The sequence below is a fragment of the Lissotriton helveticus genome, chromosome 7, assembly GCF_964261635.1.
Source record: "Lissotriton helveticus chromosome 7, aLisHel1.1, whole genome shotgun sequence".
Taxonomy (NCBI): domain Eukaryota; kingdom Metazoa; phylum Chordata; class Amphibia; order Caudata; family Salamandridae; genus Lissotriton; species Lissotriton helveticus.
The window spans coordinates 1,690,545,924-1,690,564,620 of record NC_136068.1 but is presented as its reverse complement, the minus strand read 5'-3'; the positions used below and the strand labels follow the sequence as shown (position 1 = coordinate 1,690,564,620).

The following is an 18,697-nucleotide window of genomic DNA, read 5'->3' as shown; positions in this document are numbered from 1 at the left end:
AGCAGTGCCCTGGCGGGCCTGAAAGGCCATACAGCCGATCTTAAAAAGAGAGCGTTCTTTTACAGGGAGCCAGTGAAGCTCCCTGAGAAGGGGGGTGGAATGGTGATAACGAGGAAGGCCGTGCACCAGTCGCGCTGCCTGGTTTTGGATAATCTGGAGTCTACGCAAGCTGTATGCAGGGATACCATGATAGAGAGCGTTTGCGTAGTCCAGTTGCGATATCACAAGTGCGGCCAAGATGATCTTAAGTGCCTGGGGGGAAAAGAAGCGGGAAATAGAGCGGATGGTGCGGAGAGTGAGGAAGCAAGAGGATACCACGGAACTAATATGTGAATGGAGGGTGAGCTGATTATTTATTTTTACACCAAGAGTTTTGACTGTGGTGGAAGGGGTGGGTGAGGGGCCGAGAGAGGGGGGCCAGAAGAAAGGGTTCCAGGGGCTGGATGAGCCACCCGTGAGAACCAGCTCGGTTTTGTCCGGGTTCAACTTAAGGTGGTTGTGGCTCATCCAGTCCCTGATGAAAGTCATAGTTGACTGGAAATTTTCAGGTCACACTAATTTACCACCTTTCGCTACCGTAGATCAGTGAGAGACTCTACAATGTTCTTTACGTACACAAATAACAAAGTGTAAAGCACACTAGTTGTCAAGAGGAAAGGGCCTGATTTCCAGTACGGCATGTGGTCAACCAGTTCATTTCCATGGCAGAGGGCTGCCCGCCTAAAATGGAGATCTCTCCAGGCAGGTGGGGCTCTCGCTGCCGTCAGTTGAGCAGCTGCTGCAGGCAGTGAAGCTTTGATGAGCAGGGGCCATACTTGTGTCCCCTCCACAAAGTTTGGCAAGAAATCCTCACAGAGTGAAAAACATGAGGTTTCTCTCTGAGAGAGGGTGGGGGGTAGGGTGGGGACGGTGGGATTAATGGGGGTGCATTGAGAGATCTACCTGTCCTGGATAAACACTTATGTTACTCTGCCTTAAGTAGGGAGGAGTGATCGTCGCTGTGACCTCAGTGTGACCTGGGGCCGCCAGGCCAAATATATACACTGTAGGATCCAGCAGAGGACGAATCGCAGCTCTTCCTCTGAAGTAAGGGAACCGTGTGACTGTGGTGGTGCTCCTGCACCACAAACACCCTCGGTCTGTGATTGGCTCTGGTCATGAGGTGCTGCTATTCAGTAGAGACTTGTTGCATCAAGATGAAGCCTCTCACTGCCATGTCTTGACCCATTCGACACTGTGAACTGCAGTTTGGCCTATGGCTTCACCAAGTTGTCTCCCAGATCATTCTTTGGTGAAGTGAACCCCTCACCCGCGCCTGGTCCTCATTCGCACTTTGCCTTTGACCCCGTCCTGGTGTGCAAAGATTGCATCTTCTCAGCTCCAACAATCACGTCCTCATAAGGACTGGAGAGGGTTGAATGGGAGGGGGCTTGTTAGGTGGAACAGGGAGGCAACCCCGTGTATATGCAACAATGAACCCCATGAGGATAGGGGCTGCCATCCGTGCACGCACAGTGATGTTCTACATGATGTGTAAATGGGACCGAGATAGGTGAGAATGAGGAGGAGCTTCCAGGCACACACAGGAATGCCCTCCATATGGCTGGGGCAATGGTGGGGACCTTCCAAGTACAAGCAGGTGGGTTCTCCATGTTGTGAACGTGGGATTGGGACGGGCGAGCATGGCTAGGGCCCCTTCATACACACAGTAATGACCTCAAGGTTGTGTAGAGGGGGTTGGGGCAGGTGAGCATGGCTAGGGCCCGTTGATACACACAGTAATGACCTCTAGGTTGTGTACCTGGGGTTGGGGCAGGCGATCATAGCTAGGGCCCCTTCACGCACACAGTAATGTCCTCTAGGTTGTGTACAGTGGGTTGGGGTGGGCGAGCACGGCTAGGGCTCCTTCATACACACAGTAATGTCCTCTAGTATGTGTATGTGGGGTGGAGGCAGGCGAGCACGGCTAGGGCCCCTTCATACACACAGTAATGTCCTCTAGGTTGTGTACAGCGGTTGGGGCAGGCGAGCATGGCTAGGGCCCCTTCATACACACTGTAATGTTCTCTAGGTTGTGTACAGGGGGTTGGGGCAGGCGAACATGGCTAGGGCCCCTTCATACACACTGTAATGTTCTCTAGGTTGTGTACAGTGGGTTGGGGCAGGCGAACATGGCCAAGGCCCCTTCATACACACAGCAATATCCTCTAGGTTGTGTACAGGGGGTTGGGACAGGTAAGCATGGCTAGGGCCCCTTCATACACACAGAAATGTCCTCTAGGTTGTTTAGAGGGTGGTGGGGTAGGCAAGCATGGCTAGGGCCCCTTTCTAAACACAGCAATGTTCTCTAGGTTGTGTACAGGGGATTGGGACGGGCGAACATGGCTAGGGCCCCTTGATACACATAGTAATGTCCTCTAGGTTGTGTACAGGGGGTTGGGATGGGTGAGCATGGCTAGAGCCCCTTCATACACACAGCAATGACCTCTAGGTTGTGTACCGGGGGTTGGGACAGGTGAGCACGGCTAGGGCCCCTTCATAAACATAGCAATGGCCTCTAGGGTGTGTACCGCGGGTTGGGACAGGTGAGCACGGCTAGGGCCCCTTCATACACACAGTAATGTCCTCTAGGTTGTATATAGGGGTTTGGGACAGGCGAGCATGACTAGGGCCCCTTCATACACACAGTAATGTCCTCTAGGTTGTATATAGGGGTTTGGGACAGGCGAGCATGACTAGGGCACCATCAAACACACAGTAATGTCCTCTAGGTTGTGTACAGGGGGTTGGGACAGGCGAGCATGACTAGGGCCCCTTCATACACACAGTAATGTCCTCTAGGTTGTGTATGTGGGGTTGGGGCAGATGAGCATGGCTAGGGCACCATCAAACACACAGTAATGTCCTCTAGGTTGTGTACAGGGGGTTGGGACAGGCGAGCATGACTAGGGCCCCTTCATACACACAGTAATGTCCTCTAGGTTGTATATAGGGGGTTGGGGCAGGTGAGCATGGCTAGGGCACCATCAAACACACAGTAATGTCCTCTAGGTTGTGTACAGTGGGTTGGGACAGGCGAGCATGACTAGGGCCCCTTCACACACACAGTAATGTCCTCTAGGTTGTATACTGGGGTTGGGGCAGGCGAGCATGACTAGGGCCCCTTCATACACAGCAATGTTCTCTAGGTTGTGTACAGGGCGTTGGGGCAGGCAAGCATGGCTCGGGCCCCTTCATACACAGCAATATCCTCTAGGTTGTGTACGGGGTAATGCGGCAGGTGAGCATGGCTAGGGCCCCTTCACACGGACAGTAATGTCCTCTAGGTTGTGTATGTGGGGTTGGGACAGGTGAGCATGGCTAGGGCCCCTTCACACGGACAGTAATGTCCTCTAGGTTGTGTATGTGGGGTTGGGACAGGTGAGCATGGCTAGGGCCCCTTGATACACATAGTAATGTCCTCTAGGTTGTGTATGTGGGGTTGGGACAGGTGAGCATGGCTAGGGCCCCTTCATACACACATCAATGTTCTCTAGGTTGTGTACAGGGGGTTGGGATGGGTGAGCATGGCTAGGGCCCCTTCATATACAGCAATGTCCTCTAGGTTATGTACTTGGAGCTGTGACTGGTGAAGATGGGGAGGGGATGGCAGCAGGTAAAAGCAGAAGGGTTCTCCATGTTGTGTTCAGGGGGTTGGGGCCGGCGATCGTGGTTAGGGACCCTTCATACAGTAATGTCCTCTAGGTTGTGTACTTGGGGCTGCGATAGGTGAGGACGGGGAGGGCCCTCCAGGTACAAGTGTGGAAAGAGTGAGGAAGGGGAAGATACTGCAGGTTTATGCAGTAGTCGGGGATGCCTGGGAGGGTGAGGCAGGGAGGACGCAGGGGTGCACTGCCTGAGACAAAGCTCAAGGTGTTTGCAGGGGAGCTGGGACAGGAGAGTGACTGGAGCCTGGCACAGGAGAGGCCAGGAAGGAACCTGTAGAGTGCAGGGAGCAAAGGACAGCCTGAGGATGGAAAGGGATACAGGAGCAGCCTTCAGAAAATGAAGTTTGGAAAGGGTCCTACAAAATGGGTCCAGGACACTGAGACATTGTTAAGAATGGATGAAAAAGGTTAGGACATCACCCTTACCTGCCTGGTTATCCGTTTTAGAAATCTGTAATCCACTGTAATAGAAAGAAACCAATAGTTATCAAATGACGTTATGTTCTTATAGTCATCAGTGATGTCATTTGATATATGAAAGGTAATAGGTGCAAACATGGTAAAGAAACAGAAAAAATGAGAGCAATAAAAAGCTTTCCATCGATTAGAAAAAAACAATTTAAATGAAAGCTTTACTAAAAAAATGGTAGTGTACCGAGTGGGAAGATAATGGAGAGATGAAGGGGTGAACAGTGTGAAAGTTTCGAGGTGTAGACGAGGAAATGGTACAAACAGAGGAAGTTAAAGGGGAGGTGGAAGCTTGCAGTGATCTAATAGGAAAAAGTACAGAAGCAGGCAGGGGAGAGGCGAGGAGAAAGAAAGAGGTGGAGATGGTCCAAGCGGGTGGACAGGGAAAAGGTACCAGAAGGACAGGCAGGTATTTTCTAAAATGGACTTTCAACTTCGGTATGTCTACTGCAAGAGCTTAATTTGGCAAAAAGTATTTAAATATATTAAAAAAAAGAAGAAGGAAAGAGTAATGAGTGACTGGCTTAGAAGAGTGACAAAGCACAGAGGGAAAGACAAGTAGGAAAAGAATGAGTGGAAGAATGTAAGGAACGCAGGGACCTTATGATACAAAGTGCCCATGGGTTCAACTGGCAAGTGAACACACATTGCGCTCCCCAGAGGCACTTTGTTATTACAGAAAGGGACACAGATATGAACATGGGTGCAGCCCCTTCTGTAATATGGATCCCGTTCTGTGCTAAATATGCGCTGCCACGATTTCAAGGGGATGTTCCCTCATCTGCAAGGGACATGGCCAAATGCTGATGAAGGAATCATTTGCACCATATTACAGATGTGAACATCTCTTTATTCCACTTGCAATGAGTGGGCTTTTCACAGGTACCACAACACATGCAGTAGATCCCCTGAGTTCCCTGGGCCATGATGAGTCGCACCTTTGCATTCAGGTAAACTACTCAATGGAAACAGACTCAACAAAGTTCCTGGATTATCTTATCACCACTTTCTACGTCAAGACAGGTCCTGGCCTGGGGGCGTGTCTTGCGCGCCGCTGCAGCATGGCGTGTCGCGCTTGAGCTCCGAGGCGAGAGTGTCCCGTCGGTTTATTTCCTCCGCTTCCTGATTGCCCCTTCACGAACAAACGGCATTCTTCTGCGGCGGAACATGCAGGGAGTTGTTTGAAGGCATTTTCGGCGACTTCTGCCAACAGCTGAATGTCTTCTCTGTCAGGCTCCTGTGACGCTCGATTCCTTCGCGGGTGGCCGCCATTTTCCCGCCTCTGACGGAGCTGGCATTTCTCTTCAGAAGTGCTGCCTTGAATACAATATTGCCGGCTATGGTTGATGTCCAGGTTATTTTTTTCTACGGTGCCTGAAGTTGGTAACATTTCTTTCTTTTTTCTGCTATTTTTTGCTGCTTGGCTGGATATTATGTTGCATACGCTCTGATTTTCTCAGTACAGCTGTCTCTTGCTGCTGTTGCTCTTTTTCTTACGATGTCTTTGCTGTGACTTCCTGCTACATATATGAACCTTTATCATTCAATTTGGTGTCTGCCCTGCATATAAGCCCGCCGCTAATATTTACTTGGCGCCCATTACGCTCAGTGTGCTGTATTTCACTTTTCGGGTGCAGTCTACGCAGTTTTTACTCTACTCTTTTCCTCAAGGGGCTGTGTATTTTTTCTTGAGGACTGTTCCTTCATGGCTGCAAATATGGGCCGTTCCTCGAATAATAAAGACTCAAAGGATGTTGGCGCTTCGCTTAAGAGACTTAAGTCATTGTCCCCTACGCCGGAGTCCGCTCAGTCAGACACTAAATCCACTCTGGACACAATATTAACACGCCTTAATGAAGTGCATGATATTGCGCAGTCAACAAAAACTAATACAGATTTACTGCAAGTGGAGGTGTCTGCTATTAGAAATGACTTCAAAGCCCTCTCTCTTCGTGTATCGGCCACTGAGTCACGTATTAGTTGTGCAGAGGATGGTATGCAGAAACAATCCAGGTCCCTCAGCCACTTGGAGCGCTCAATGGCGGCATTGCGGAGAGATCTCACTGAGCAGGAGGACCGTAATCGTAGATCTAACCTACGCATTTTTGGTCTTCCGGAGGATGCGGAGAAATCATCTTCGTCTATGATTGAGTTCTTATATCATTGGCTTCCTGACACCTTACAAATCTCATTCCAGAGAGAATTTGAGATAGAAAGAGCACATCGTGTTCCGACGTTTCGTTCTAAAGCGGCAACCCAGCCAAGAGCAATAATTTTTAAGCCACTGCGACATCAACATACAGAACAGATTCTTTCTCATATGCGGAAGGCTAAACATGTCGTCTGGGAAGGTCATCGTATTTCAATCTCTCAGGACTTTGCCAGAGATACGGTCATAAGAAGAAAGGGCTTCCTTAATCTTCGGAAACGTCTTTCTGAGATGAACATTCCCTTTTCGTTTTCTGGTCCGTCGAAGTTCCGCATTACTTACAAAGGACGTTCCAGAATTTTCGATGAGCCGGCTGACTTAGCTACATTCCTGGACAACCAGTTGGAGATAGAAATGGAGATTCAAAGAGCGACATCGCAGGATCCTGGCGCCTCGGGCACTTGAACTGTCTCATTGTGTCTCCTTGATGATGGTTTTCTGTATGCCTATTTTTTTCTCATCTCTTTACTGTTGATCCTATATTTCGTTATTAATCTCTAACTCCGTTGCTGGCGTTTTTCCGTTCTCCTTATGTCCGCACTGTCTTCTATTTGTATCCTTTTTCCTTGGATTGCTCCTTTTTAGATTTCTTATCTGTTTCTCTTTCCACTATTGTTGATACTTATTTTTCTATAGGTTTCTTGGTCTTCCATTTCACTCCTCTCCTTATATGTCTCCTTTCTATATTCTCTTTTTCTTTCAGAGTCATGATGTTTACTCTACTTATCTATTTCATCTTCTCCTCTTGGTATTCTTCCTACCCTATTTCTTTTGCTGGATTTTTAGTCTGTCATTCTTTCAACTTCATTATCTTGTCTTCGGCCCTAGTAGTCTTTACTCCATCTCAAGACTCCTTTCAGGTCAGTTTTTCCTTCCTTGATTCTTATCTATTACTAATAGTTACCTGTTTCTATTCTTCTATTTTCTTCTTTTCTTTTCTTATATGTTTATATGTTCCTGCAGTTTTAATTTCAATTTTAATTACATATTGTTAACCTTATGCAGTTAAGGATTGCTCATTAATTGTATATTTATTTTTAGGATATACATAATTATCTTTATGTTTATCTATTTCTCATGCTTTACCACATTGCTTTGTTTCATTATCCGATTGTCTGATATTATTACATAGTATTGGTATAACTCTTGCTATTAGATTATTAACTTAGTGTGATTGTACAGATTTACTGGTTACAGTGTACTTATTTATGATATTAGGCTGATATTCGTTGCTAGTTTGATTGTTCACAGTTTCTACTTTGATGCCATCAGTTGGTTATATTCTGGGGGCTATTGATATCAATTACTATTCCTCCTTGTACGGGTCCCTTGCTCGCCTTTCCACGTTCTCCCTAGTATGACTTTGGCCTTTTTTAGGCCTCCCCTACTGGTTCTTCTCTCTCTTCTCTCTTCTCTCTTTCCTTCTTTTCTATCTTTTTTTCTATTTCGGATTCCCCACGTGGATACTCCCTTTTCATTCCTTATGTGTGCTGGTTGGTTCCTTGTCTCTGTGAGATTGGTTGTTTCTCTGTCATCCATGGCGTCTTTTTTCTTTTTTTATGTATTTCCATGCCGGGTTTGAATGTATTATCCCTTAATGTTAAGGGTTTAAACCATCCGGTGAAGCGGTCAAAAATCTTCGATTATTGTAAATCTCTTTCTTCAGGTCTGGTCCTTTTTCAGGAGACCAAGGTCTCTACCAGAGAGGCGTTGTTTTTGAAGAAGGAATGGGTTTCGGATGTTTGCTGCTCTGATGCCTCTGGCAAACGAAATGGAGTTGTTACCTTAACTTCGAAGAATTCAGGTTTATCTATAATTTCTTCTGATCATGATTCTGAGGGTCGTTGGTTGTTAACTAAACTGTCGGATGGACATATTGATCTTTATGTGATGAATATCTATGCTCCTAACATTGACGATTCGACCTTTTGGAAATCGATTACCAAGAAATTAAATGATACCCCGCATTCTGGGAATCTTATTGTTGGCGGCGATTTTAATTTACCGATGGACCCTATTTTGGATAGGAATTCCGCGTTTCAGTTTCGCCCTCCAAAATCCCACAAACAAATGTTTAACATGTGTTCCTTCACTCAGCTTCAAGATATATGGCGTCTTCACAATCCCACTGGTAGTGACTTTTCTTTCTTTTCTTCACCTCATTCTTCCTTTTCTCATATTGACTATCTCCTTGTTCATTCTTCTCTTGTTTCGTCCTCCTCTTCTCCGCTTATACATCCTATTTTGATCTCTGATCACGCTGCGGTTACTTTTACGCTGTTATCCTTTGCACCTAAATCACGTGCTCGTTCCTGGAGATTGAATACGGAAGTTTTGCATGATGCTACTCAGGTTACTGAATTCTCTAAGGCTATAGAAACTTTTTTCCATGAGAATGAAGGTTCTGTCTCTTCCCCAATCATCCTCTGGGATTCGTTTAAATGCACTTTCCGTGGTCAGGTTATTAAATGTATGTCCAAACGGAATTCTGATATTAAAAAAGAGCTTTCAGATTTATCAACTGAAATTAAAACTCTGGAAGCCACCTTTAGGCAATCTAAGGATACATCCTGCTTACAGTTGATAAAACAACCAAAATACAAATATAATACTATTGTTACTAAAAGAGCCCATATTGGAGTACAAGCGCAGAAATCCAAGAAATTACTGTTAAAAAATCGAGCTGGGAAGATTCTTGCAGCTACATTAAAATTTCAGGATTTCTCCTTTAAGTCCTCGCAAATTTCTTCTATTACTGACCACTCGGGATCTAAAAAATTCCAAACTGGGGAAATTCTTGAGGTTTTTCGGGATTTTTATGATAAATTATATACTCCTTCTAATCAATCAGCTTTTGACCAGTGTCAGGATTTCTTAAAATCGGTTCCGGTGCAGTCGGTTTCTGAGGATGATCGTACTTTTTTAAATAGGCCGATTTCCCCTGAGGAAATTGTTACCGCAATTAAAGCTACTCGTTCTGGTAAGGCCCCGGGCCCAGATGGTTATCCTATTTTATTTTATAAAACTTTTCTCCCGGCGCTCGTTCTCAAATTGCAATCTGTCTTTGATTCTTTTGTTAAAGATAGGTCTGTTTCTGGTACTGCGGCTGAAGCTACTATAGTAGTGATCCCAAAAGAAGGGAAAGACCATTCGGATCCCAAAAACTTCCGTCCCATTTCTCTTCTCAACATGGAAGCTAAGATTTTTGCAAAAATCCTGGCCAAAAGATTGGAATCCTTTATCCCTCATCTTGTTCATCCCTCTCAAACCGGTTTTGTGAAAGGACGTCTTGCGCGAGACAATATACGCACTTTTTGTCATATTCTTGGTGCAGCTAAGCGGTCTCAACTTCCTGCCGCGGCCTTGGCCCTTGATGCTGAAAAAGCCTTCGACAAAGTTTCTTGGCCGTTTCTTCGTGCTGTTCTATGTGCACACAACCTTGGCGACTCTTTCATTAATATGGTAATGTCCTTATATTCTCAACCTAGAGCTAACATTAGAGTCAATGGTGCTACGTCGTCATTTTTTAATCTTCGTCAAGGTACTAGACAAGGTTGTCCCTTATCTCCGCTTTTATTTTTACTATCTATTGATCCTCTTCTTAGACTAATTGAGTTACACCCAGACATTAAAGGTTTTTCTTTTGGGCCTCACTGTATCAAAACTGCTGCCTACGCAGATGATGTTCTTATTTTTTCAGACGATATCGCTTTGGCAATACCTGCTATTTCAAATACCATTTCCCTCTTCTCAACGGTTTCAGGTTATACCCTAAATAAAGATAAGACGGAAATGTTCCCTTTGAATGCCTACTGTTTCCCGTCTCATATGGGTTCTGCGGGTTTTAAATGGCAGTCTACACATCTGAAATACTTGGCATTTATTTCTGTTCTACCCTTTATGCCACTACTGCCTATAACGAATCCCAGTCTCTTCTTAAAGTGCGTCGTCTTTTGGATACATGGTCCCCGAAACATATTTCCTGGTGGGGTCGCCTCCAGACTCTTAAAATGATGATCACACCCATTATTAATTTCGTTTCATCCATGCTTCCGGTTAAGCTATCGGATTCCTTTTTTCATGAAATTGATGTTCTGACATCTAAATTTCTGTGGAATGACAAACGTTCTAGACTTCCATATAAATTCTTGCGACGTCCTTGAGATATGGGAGGTTGCAATTTTCCTGATTGGGAAAAGTACCAAATTGCCTTTTTGGCCTCTCAAGGTGCTTTATGGTTCTCTCCTCCGCCTCTTCATGTTCCTTCTTGGTTACTAATAGAACAAGATTTAGCATCTCCTTTGCCTACTGCCTCTTTTTGCACCACATCTACTTCGCATATCCTGTTTTCTCGTTCTATAATTCTTGATACAATTGCTGCGGTCAAGAGAATAGATAAGAAAGTGGCAATCCCATTACATAAAACTAGGTGGTCGTCTATTTGGCGGAATTCTAAAATTAAACTCAACATTACTCCCACCCTCATGTCCTATTGGGCGGCTCAAGGGATTTCTCTTGTTAAACATCTTTATGGTGCTTCTGATGAGCCATTACCCTTTTCCACCTTGGCTCACAAGCATTCTTTATCAAACCTTGATTTTTATACTTTTCTTAAAATTAAAGTTGCCCTTGCTAAGGTACGTCTTCATCCTACCTCTTCTACCATTTCTCTTTTTCATATTTGGGCTAAATCTGGTCACGTTGCCTCCAAGATTTATAAGTTTTTATCATCTGCCTCACTACCCGCACATACGGTTGCTCAACAAAAATGGTTACACCATTTTGATCATGACGTTACGGATCATATTTCCTCTGATACTTGGCAATTGATTAGTAAACTCTCTCTTCGCAATAAAATCGCACCATCTTTAATGCAGTCTAAATTCTTTTCTGTCAACCTCCTTCATTGGATGCCTGTTCGTCTACATTCGCTCAATCTTAAGGATGACGATTTATGTTGGAGTTGTGGATTGTTGGCGGGTGATTTTCAGCATATGTTTTTTGAATGTTCCCTGCTTCAGCCTTTTTGGAACCTCATTCATAAACATCTCTCTCTCATCTTTGATATTGAGTTCCAACTCTCTTTTCCTTTAATTTTATTGGGTCCATTGGCTGCCCCTACTCCTCTCCCCTTAGATCCAATGGAATTACAATTGATGGATCTCCTTTTGACTGTTGCGGTGAAAGTCATACTTATGGAGTGGAAATCCTTTTCTTCGGTTTCTTATCATACATGGTGGGCTTGGGTCTCCTTTTTGCGCAGCGCTCACACTTCGGTGGATCAAGCTCATCTCTCTCCGTCTATCTCTAGTGGGGTTTGGAAAGCGTTGGATGATTATATGGATTTGTCGTCAAAAGGGTTGGTTGCTCAGTTTCCTTTTAATCTGTCTGTCTAATTGGAGTCTTATGTTTTTACGTGTTGGGTTCGTCCGGTGGGAATCCTTCTTCTTTTTTCTTCTTCTTTTTTCTCTTTCCTGTCCTCTGTCCCTTTCCTTTTTTCTATCGCTCTTTCTTTCTTTCTTCTTTCTTTTATTCTATTTCCTCCCCTGTCCCCGATTATAAAATTTGATAGTGATACTTTTGTTTATTGCTTTGACAGTAGCCTTACCCTAATTAGTTCCTTTATTTATAACAGGCCATTTTTATTTTTGAATGCATTTACTTTGCTTACACCTCAATTTTAGCCTCTGATTGTGTGGTTATGTTCGCTTAATTGTGTCACTTTTATTATATTATGTACCTTTTATTCTTTGTCACTTCTTTATTAATAAAATACTTTGAAATAAAAAAAAAAAAAAGACAGGTCCTGGTCTTTGGTGTCAAACTAGCACCAGCCACACCAGTCTGATCAGGCACAAACTCTTTTTGCTTGGAAGATGGTGCCGAGGAAGCTTGTGTAAGGTACGAGTTGTAAAAGTGGAGTGCTCATTCGCCAGGACTGACAATTCACAGCTGTCTGCCGGGATGCTACAGCCATATTATTAACACAGCACCAGTTGACAACCAGCAACAGGGTCAGGCTAGAGATGTGAGTGCGGTGAGCTTGGCTGCAGGATGAGGCGGTCAGCTGTATCAGCTGCTAAGTTAGGCCATGGTGCAAGAAAAGCAAGTGCTGCAACATCTCACGAGAGCCTTTAACTCTCTGGACGGTGGCCAATGATACTGTTAAGATCGGCTTGCATGGGCAGCATGGTAATGCTAACGGGAGAGGACTCGCTCTTGTGCATGAAGGAATAGCACCCTGTCAGAAGCAGGAGCAGTGCTTCAACAGTCAACCACAGAGGGCTTATACCAGCAGGTGGATTTTTCGCAGCTATCTTATTTCAGCCAGTATTTAAATACCAATTACCTAAACACTTGAGTTTTTTAGAATTGTACCTATATTTATTTATGCATGTTACTCTGTATTATATTATATTATATTAAATTATATTATAGTATATTATATTATATTATATTATATTATATTATATTATATTATATTATATTATATTATATTATATTATGTTACAATATATTGCATTATATTTTGTTACAATATATTAAATTGTACTATATTATATTGTTATATTATATTTCTTGGCTCATTGTTTAAGAGGGGATCATTGGCAACAATAACACCACAAGGTTCTCAACGTTTTGTCTTAGGAACAATAGTGCCTAAAGTGTCATGCAGAATGTGAATTTATATTGGGAGCATCTGGAAGGAAATGGCAGAAGCAAATCATATCATTCAATTGTTTTTAATATAATGAAGAGTATTATGCTTTTATGCCTCCTACTGAAGTTGTCAATTCCAAGAACTGGATGAGGTGGGCTCACTCATGTAATGTGACATGCTTCATCATAGGCCAACTCGTCCCACCCAGGTAAAATTATACCACCAGGGCAGCCTCAACCTCGGGATGGGCTGTCCCTAGGGAGTCTTAGATATTCTTATCTTTTTCTGGATAACATGGGTCCAGTTGCTAACTAAAAATATTTCAGGGTATCCTTTTTTTAACTTTTGTACCCTCTGTATAGGTGAAAGGATTACCATTAAGTAATAGGGGGTATGGATGTGGAAACTATGATCCTTGTATACCCCTGGCTTCAATCCACATGTTTCTACCCTTTCCTAAAAACATAACAGGTTTTGGGCATTGATCAGGGTTAATAAATCCCTCCCTGACCCTAACAGAAAGTTACTAACAGCAGAGAAGACCAAACTCTCTGAGGTTAACATTTGGATTACATACCTTTGATCAAGGAGACAAAAAAGAAAAATATTGCATGGTGATGCTATGTACATGTACAAAATTAATGTGACAAGCAAAAGTGAGGGGGACAAGGTTGTGGGTAGTGTGACCAGGTCTAACAAATTGATGACTAGAAAAAATAAAGAGAATTGTAAGGAATCCTGGGGAGACAAAAGAAACAGTATGGAAAGCCAAAACAATCTCAGTAATGAATATTTTTGCCCAGCTTGGTGTGACTTGTTTCAAGTACGACAAGTAAAGTCTCTTTGCTTGTATATGGAGGTATGGGGCAGCAGTTAATAAGAATGTGAATGTTGTGGTAAAGGAGGGCAAGGACATTTTCATCACTGGTGATGATGAAGTGGGATATATTCTTGCGATACAACTGAGATCTAGTAATGTTTCATATAGCATGCTTGGTATTAATTAATTAATTAATTTATTTATTTATGAGTTTGTACCCCGCTGGAATCGACTCCCGAAGGAGTATCTCCGCGCCAAGTCAAAAAACAGCTCAGAGAACTGGAGAACTAGGGGAGGTGCTAAGGTTGGAATAAGAATGTTTTTAACAGTTTCCTGAATATCAAATGATTGGTGCACTGCCTAAGGGAGTCAGGGAGTCTATTCCAAAGGCATGGGCCCAGATAGGAGAGTGCTTTTCCACCCTGTCTAGCCCTTCTAATAGTTGGAATTTGAAGAAGGGACTGGTTGCTGGAACGAAGGTTGCGTACTGGGTTGTAGGGGACAAACCTACCAGCCAGATACGCAGGGCCCAGACCGTGTAGGCCCTTGTGAGTGTTTGATTTGCTCAAACGCTCCGTCCATCATCCCCTTTTGTATCGCTTTTTTCGCCCTAAGTGTGGCAGGGTATGCTCAGACGTGAGTCCCTTGCTCACCTGGCCACTGGATTCAAGATAGCCTGGCTGATGAGGATTATGAATCCGAAACCGGTCCCAGGATGCTTGTTTCCGGTCCAGGGAAGACATGGCTTGGCAGTTCGGGCTGGACTGTTCCCATGAGGCACAGGGTCAGACTGATTTGCATATGGCCATGTCTGAACTGGGGTGGCTGAGTGGGCTAAAGAATGGTGATGGATTAAACCCAGATCAGTTGACTGGGGGTGAGTGTTTGATTTGCTCAAACGCTCCGTCCATCATCCCCTTTTGTATCGCTTTGTTCGCCCTAAGTGTGGCAGGATATGCTCAGACGGTAGTCCCTTGCTCACTTGGCCACTGGTTTCAAGATAGCCTGGCTGATGAGGATTATAAATCCGAAACCGATCCCAGGATGCTTGTTTCCGGTCCAGGGAAGACATGGCTTGGCAGTTCGGGCTGGACTGTTCCCATGAGGCACAGGGTCAGACTGATTTGCATATGGCCATGTCTGAACTAGGGTGGCTGAGTGAGCTAAAGAATGGTGATGGATTAAACCCAGATCAGTTGACTGGGGGTGTGTGTTTGATTTGCTCAAACGCTCCGTCCATCATCCCCTTTTGTATCGCCTTGTGAACAACACAGCAGGTCTTAAATTTGATCCGTTGACGGATCGGCAGCCAATGGAGTTTTTCCAGCAACGAACGTGAGGGGGATCTAGGCGGTGCATTTAGAACTAACCTAGCGGCAGTATTTTGTACCACCTGAAGCCTACTAAGTAGGCTATCATTAGCTGAAAGCAACAGTCCGTTGCAAAAATCCAGGCGGCTGAGCACCAGGGCCTGAACAAGGGTCTTTCTAGCTGTATCTGGTAAAAGAGGAAACACTCTACGAAGAAGACCTATTACGTGAAAACAGGACCCAGCTGTTTGATTTATGTGTTCCTTTAGAGAAAGACCCTGGTCTATCCGCACACCAAGATTCTTCACAACCTGCTTAGGGCTGGGGTCGGAACCTAGGTCTGAAGGCCACCAGTCCGGAGTCCACAATAATGTGGCTTCCCCGAAGAGCATCACCTCGGTCTTTCCCACATTACACTGTAGGAAATTTGAGGCCATCCATTTCGATACGACCTTCATGCCTTCAGAAAAGGACTGTTTGACCGTGGCGCTAAGTGTCTTAAAAGGGAAGAGAAGCTGAGTGTCATCAGCGTATGACACTGGGATGAATCCGTATGTTTCATAAGGCCAGCTAGGGGGGCCACGTAGATTTTAAAAAGAGTTGGGCTCAAACAAGAGCCCTGCGGCACCCCCTTTGTGAGCTCAACAGAAGCAGATCAAAATGAGCCCATGCTAACACACTGTGTACGGCCCGATAGAAAGCTCCTCATCCAGGACAGGACCCAACCCTCAAGCCCCACCTCTTCCAAGCGACTAAGCAAAATGTCATGGGATATCGTATCGAACGCTGCTGACAGGTCCAATAGCACAAAAATCATCGAGTTCCCCTTATCCTGAACCTACCTGCACCAAAACATTCCTGAGAGCCTTTTTCCTCTTTCCGTGTGTGCTGCACACATAGAAAAAGGAAAAAAACTGGAGAAATAAACATTACTGGTTTACAAGGTGTGGTAAATCAGGGAATGCATCAAAAACCATGGGAGTTGCATGGGGAAACCGAAGCAACGCCCATGGAGAACCCACCCTGGACAGAGTAATACAACCCAGCGATTTGCGCTGCATTGCATTACTCTATATTTTTGGAGCCACGCAAAGTGGCTTTGCATAACTTTAAAAATATGAATTATTTTGCGGTGCAAAATTGATGCAAATGTGTGTCATAAATATGTCCCTTAGTTTCAAAGAGAAAGCGACAAAGGGAGTTGTGTGTTTTGCAAAAGTTGATTTTGTTTGTTAAATTGGGGTGAACAGAAGGCTATCATTCTAGATCTTAACCAACCTGAGCAGGTATAATCAGCAAGTGAAATGTGGAGTATGCAAGGAAGTGAGAGTGTGTAGGTTGCTAGATATCCAGAGGTGTTTTGTGACAGACTGGGGAAGTTAAGAGGAATTTGTCACAAAATCATCTTTAAGGACAAGTTTGAGTAGCAGTTGAAGGTGAATCAGGGTGTTAAGAAGGAAATTGAAATCTCAGAATGGTTAGCACCTTTAGTATTAGCATGCAAGCCAAGAGGGGTAATTAAAATGTGTGAGGACTTACATAACCCCACTGCAAACCTCATCATCCCCTACCCAATATTACTGAGCTTTCAGCATCAGGAAAAGGGCCAATAATCTTCACCACCTTACATATGTCTGTAGAATATCACCAAATAGAGATTCACAAAGCGTCCCATCATTTGGCTGCATTTGTGACCTTAGAGGAGGCATACAGGTTTCAAGTAACTGCCATTTACATTGACATCAGCCTTTAATGTCTTTCAGTGGACAATGTATGTCCTCTATAAGGATGCAAAGAGTGCAGCAGAGTTTCAGGATGATGTTTGAAACTACTTTAGTGGAGTAGAATAGGGTTTTAATTCATGTGCTGGACATGTTAAAGATTAGGGCATAATTTCAAGAAGGAAAAGTGCAGGATTACAGTGTAAGGGCGTTAACTATTTGGGAAATCAGATTTCTAGCAAAGGATTCAAACCTAAGTAAGGTTTGACCAGAGTAATAACAGAGACAATTGAACTGCAGAGTGAGGTCATATTATTGACTTGTGAATTTTATGCTAAAACTTAATACTACATTTAGTATAAACAAAATAACCTTTGCAGGTGCAGTTTTGAAAAAACAAATGGTTTAAATTATCCTGTGAGTCCAAGATAACGGGCGTGTCACTGTTGAAAATGTATAAAACCCAGGATAAATATGTTATTGACTGATGCCAGCATTGTGGGCTTTGAAGCTTTGTTCATCAATGAATGTGGAATTGTGAAGACGTGGTTTTGTGTATTATTAGTATTGTTTGCCTAAATAAGGATGCAGAGGCTATGTGATTAGACAGGGTGAAGGCAAGTTTTATACCTCTTGAGTGATAACCAAGGAGATGAGACATTGGATGATGGTCAAATCTAGAACCCCTATCTAGAGTACTTAATCAATGGTATCAAATTAAGTGAGAGTGAAGGTGTGTAAAGGACTTGGTTGAGACAATGTGTGGGTGTCTGATTAGAAACTCACTGATCATTCACCTGGTGCATGGTTCCTTCCCAAGTACTTTAAATGGTATGTGGAGACATAATATTTTGTTTAAGCTGAAACTGTACAGTGCTGTATTATTTTATTTTGGAGGTAGGTTGATGGGTAGAAAGGAGAAAGATGTGTTAGATTTAGTTGGTGTCCTATATTAAGTTGTAGAATATTAAGGTAGGACCTTGAAGAAACTGTTGTTGAATGTCCTATACTCTGGCAGTGTCATCTTGATGGCTGTTGCCAGCACATCACTCTACTAACATACAATACATATCTTCACACATGCTTGATGGTGATGCCTCTTTATTTAATGTAGGTGAAGACATCCCTGCAAAACTGTTTTGAAATCCTTCCTACATGTTGAGAATTAAAAATAACTCCTAAATCTATGCCATTCCAGTTGTTTCCTTGCATGAGGGCTAGCTTTTCGCTAGGTCTTCAACGTCTATGTTATTTCCAGCACTTTTAAAATGTAATGTTCCGATTGTGTGGTCCCTAAATATATGTGACTAGCAGCCCAAAAGGTTTTAGGATGACACTGGTGAAACCCACCGTGATGAGATGGCGAGCCACTGCCTGTGAGGCAAAGGAAGTTCTCCTTCTAGATCAACCTATTTATTTACTTACTTACTTCTAGAACTTCTAAAGCACACAACTTAAGGGAAGTCATCTGAAGCTCAGCGTACCGCAAATGGCAAGGAACTCCTAATTCAAATAACTTCCCAAGAAAATGCTCAGGCACCTTGTTGTTGTTTAATCAATAGGTCACATAATTTTGCTATCAAAACTGGACTGACTTTCAGCGAGAGCTCACTACTACTAGTTTAACTGTTGGTAATGGAAAAATAAATGACTGATTATCAGGTGTGTACTAGCTGTGTACAAGCTCAGTGGCACAATCCACTCAGCTATCAACTTGGCAAACCACTGCCTCAACTGAGGGGGAACATGGCGGTGGGCTGACGCCGGTGGCGCTAGCTCCCGCAGTGAAGGGAGAGAGACG

General features: G+C 43.9%; 1 long non-coding RNA gene across 1 annotated transcript in view; it reads right to left on the bottom strand.

The window, feature by feature from the left end:
* Window positions 1–18,697, bottom strand: part of LOC144767622 (uncharacterized) — a 94,085-nt gene that overhangs the window by 1,694 nt on the left and 73,694 nt on the right. The window contains exon 5 of the long non-coding RNA XR_013598284.1: window positions 4,134–4,168. This is a non-coding gene — a long non-coding RNA (uncharacterized LOC144767622). The remainder of the gene's footprint in view (window positions 1–4,133; window positions 4,169–18,697) is intronic.